This window comes from Palaemon carinicauda, chromosome 17, assembly GCF_036898095.1.
Source record: "Palaemon carinicauda isolate YSFRI2023 chromosome 17, ASM3689809v2, whole genome shotgun sequence".
NCBI lineage: Eukaryota > Metazoa > Arthropoda > Malacostraca > Decapoda > Palaemonidae > Palaemon > Palaemon carinicauda.
Window position 1 is genome coordinate 12,771,848 of NC_090741.1, and position 4,895 is coordinate 12,776,742.

Here is a 4,895-nt window from a genome sequence, read left to right on the forward strand (position 1 = left end):
AGGGATGAAGATTTACAATAATTCCAATGAAAATGTATAATTCTATAATTTTCAAAATATAGCGAAGAAAGGAATATTTGCTGTATATTTTTTGTAGGATTCCTATCGGTGAAAAATAATGAGTAGAAAAGCAACTATATTTTCTTCAATAATTCTTTAGGAAACTAAACTGAAGGAGTGAAAATGTGACAGTGAATGCAATGTTCACATGAATCGCTGGCAAAAAGAAAAGCGTTTGAATCCTAAAATATTTCTTGAAAATTCAAATGTACCCTTTGAGCGTATACAAAAAAAAAAAAAAAAAAAAAAAAAAAATTAAGGAATTCCCCTAAAGAAAAGGATATCATGGTTTTTAGTTATTATTGTAAATTTGAATAAATAGAAAATGAAAATTATAAAAGGTATAAAGGAAGCATATATGAAAATTCATGAATGTTATTTAGATAAAAAAAAAGTAAAAATAATTCTTTTGAAATTCATTTGTGTAGTCAAGCGTAAAAAGAAATATGAAAATAATATCGCGAATGGAACAATAAAAAAAAATTATTTAATGTTTCTGAATAGAATACAAATGGGGGAGATAGCAGAGAAATTAGTTTGAAAAAAAAAAGAAATTATGTGAATAGGATGAAATTTTTGTGAAAGATGAAGGTAAAACGTTCAAATAGAATTTACTCTACTGTAATTGGAAAATCCTAAATGAATCTTACATTTCTCGTCCTAACTTCATTGACTTCACATTGATGAATTTTATCATATTTGGATTTATTTCAGGTGTTATCATCATCATAATTATCATCACTATTGTTTTTTTTATAAAATTATTTTGAAAAATTTCCCATACCTGAATAGTAAGATGAAGATATAAACACTAGTTATAGCTAACGAATCTTACTCTAAATAACTACATCATGTTTGTAAAAATCAATCCATTTCTAATCAACGTTATCAAATTAATTATACACAAATATTTGCTAAGCTGTTATAGGAAATATTCTTTACGCGAAACCAGAAAAAAAACAATATAGTGATAGAAGATTAATAGTTATTACTCTTCGTTACAGTCTCCACTTTTCTCAGGATTACAACTTCCGGCTCATAACACTGCTTTTACATTTTACAGTATTAACGAGGATTGCTTAACCAAGCATTCATTTTAGTCCGTGGGAAATAGTTGAAGATATGGATAAACTCAAATATTTTATTTTATGGCATGAAGATATTATATGGACATTTAGTAACACTATATCCAAAATGGAACATATTAATAAAAATCGTGTCATTTCCACTTTTAACATATTCGGTGGGTACATATTTTTTTATTTTGTTTCTTTCTTTTTTTGTCTAAAGATATCTTCCTACGGTACGAAGTATAGAGAGTGGTTGAATTAAGATTCAGTTCCAAAATTACCTTAAAAGTCAAATTTCATCTCATTTCCTTCAATATCACCTAAATTACCAATTTCATATTAAAATGTTATGGAATTGGTCTTTCAGAAGGAAGATTTTATTTTATGTTGGTATATTTGCTGTTCTTTTCATGTTATTATTCTGTACAGGAGACACCAAAAACAAAATATATCCAGGTCCCTCAAATATAGATGAAAATAGTGGGCTCTGTCAAACAAATTACAACGGTTTGTTTTATCACATGAACATGTTATTACGACCCCTATGAACACCGTAGTAAATTAAGAAATACTATACTATCTTGAATTTTCCAAATTCCATATTCAGTTGTCATAGTAGATACAAAACCTTTGAAGCGGTATGTTATTAAAAGATAAAAATATCTATTCCCAAAGTGTGAGCAGCGAAATGAGATTTGACTACTGTATTGTTAGTTCAAACCTGTCATCACTTTACTGTTGGGAGCATTTTGAAAGTAAACCGAGCCTCAACGAAGAGCGCCTGCACCGATAAGGGGACTGTCCTGTTTTGACCAAGATGGCATCGCCTTAATCCGTGGAGTCAGCATATTTTGAGAAACCGAGCCTGAAGGATATCCTTGTTTATGAAATATTTCCTCATGGGTGGACACCTGCTGCCCCTTTGTTACGACTTAACTCGTGGTCCAGAGTGCATCAGAAATTTTTTCTATAATCTTCCATAGCATGATTAAAGTGGGCATTTTTGAGGAGGCCAATCAAGACGCAGAATTGTTAAAAAAAAAAAAAAAAAAACTTCTATGGAAATAACTACTGCCCACTATAATTAGCTGTGCCCATAAATGGGGATATAAACCTTAAGAAGGACATAACACATGAGAGAAACTATGTCCGAAGCAGATGAGAACGAAGTCCTGGCAAGATAAGAAGCAGAGACGACAAGAAGTCTGATGATAGAGCTAGTGTCCAACCTTCCCTTCAGACGAAAAATGACTATCTGCCAAATCCTGTTATTGCTGAGAAGAAAAGAGAAATTGAAGCAGCCCTCCTTACTTGTGCTGAGAAGTAGCCAACACTGCCTTAGGTCAACACTATCATCGAATTCTTGGAGAAGACTTCTGATGTCCCATCTTGATGCCACCCTTTCTGTGACGTCTTCGATTCCAGAGTCATCGTGCCAATTTCATATGAACTTCAGCCACTTTCTGCAACATTATCTAGCCTGAACTTTCTCTACCAGTATTGCATTGTCTCAAAAGCTTTAGAAAACTATTCCTTTAATATTTCCACCTTACTGACTGTTCCCCCTTTTGATTGATTTCATTTGTTAGTTAGAGTAACCAAGAAAGTAACATTGATTTTCTTTATAAGTTTGTGAATAATCATGTTTCTCTTTATATTCATTCCCCGTATTTTATTTGGCTGTTGTAGTACCTTTTTATTTCAACTTCAGAAAGAACCTGTTACGATTTTAAGATCGTAACATAAAAATGCACTCCCTCTGCCGAAAAATTGCTCCTTCAATTTTAAACAACAAGTAAATAAACTGTTCTGTTTTTGTGACTTGCTAAAACTGACTCACTATAAAAGTTACAAACATGAGATGAGCATTTTGGGAAACAGTAATACCCGTAACACGTTTTTGATGAGTCACTAATGCTGTACCCACCAAAGACAGCAATTGGATTGTTGTTTAAGTTAACAATAGTAACATACTTTCATGCAGCATCCTAATATGTTTCGCCAGATGTCCATTTGATGTGTTGGAGTAAGGATCAACCAACAAAAACAGACGATTTTGCATCAAGATTTGGCTAAGTTTAATTGAATTGTCTTTTGCCATGACATCTACAAGCTGAGGCTTAGAAGCGATTCAAGGAAATGCATTACTTGTGAGAATGAGGTTGAGTAAAGTAGAAGTTCGTTGTTAATGATATCACTTATACTGACTAAAGAATCACTGGTTATCACAGATAACCACTGAATGAGTAATTGTAAATCCACCCGCGCTTCAACTTCATCCATTACTATTTTATGAACCACTGGCTTAATTCTATGTTTCTTTCTAAATATTTAGCTTGTAGAATTTTTTACCTTTTATCATTTTGAAAATAGTGTTCTCAACTTCTCGGGTCAGGTAAGCATTTGTCTATGGTGCAGATAATCCTAAAAGTACGTTTTATAGTTTCCCATCTTCCGTGAAAGAACTGTGCTCTTCTATGTACTAAAAAATTCCCCCTTGTCTTAGAAGTACAGAAGGTTAAGGAACAATCTAATGCCAAATATAAATTTCACTAAATCTTTGTTCTTTTAGTAATAAGAAAAAATTTATATTAAATTCGATTTTAAGGCATACTTCTTTTCAAACAATTAGATCGTCTCCCCTTTTGAGCGTTAAATTTTCCAAAATTAGGATGGTCTAGTGTGTCTTTTATTTACTATGATGTTCATTATGGTGTAAATATTATATTCGTGCATCAGAACAAACAATTTCAATTTTGTTATGCATAGACTTTATTTTTTGGTCTATATACTTTATTGCATTTCATGTATATAATAATATTAGTATTAAAAATAAAGGCAAGACAAAGTAAAGCAAAAACTTCCATGACAAAGATTTATATAACAACATTTTACTGGAAAATGTAAACTTGAGAAATCTCTTTCTGATTTTCATCCCTTTTTCATCTGTAGGTTTATTTTCATGAATCCCCTGACAACAGTTAGCACGTTCAGATTGAAAGACACTACCGGAGTTTTTGTGATCTTCAATTATATATTTGTATAACTAGGGAACTTCTGTCTGTTGTTCTACCCAACTCTTGAGGATCTGCATTGACTCCTATAGACCCGCCCTTTACAGAACTAAATGTACATTGAATGCAAAGGAATTTTCTTCCATTAAATAGCTGTCCTCTATTCTAAATCACTGAACTATCTATGTTCCTTTACAATTTGCCGAACAAATCTTTTACCCACCATGTAAACATTTTGAAGTTGAACCCTATCACACTTTATTTTTTTTTTTTACCTTACTCAGTGGGATTGTTGATTGTGTGTCCCTGTGTGTTTGTGTTTTATTGCTTTTGTGTTCTGCAAATTATTTTATTCAATTTCAAGTTGGTTTTAGGTGTATATGCTCCGTGCATTCTTATTTCTTAACTTTGCAGATTCTTATAATTTCATGTTAGAATGCTGAATATAGGCACTTCACTTTGCATTATGTGCTCCTTTTTTATATGCATCAACCCTTACCATTTTATTTTATATATTTTACTGGTTGAGCAGTTTTTTAGTTACCTGATTTTAACAATGATTCACACTCTCCATAAATGACCATACACTGAATATATATATATATATATATATATATATATATATATATATATATATATATATATATATATATATATATATATATATATAAATATATATATATACCATACACTGAATATATATATATATATATATATATATATATATATATATATATAAATATATATATAT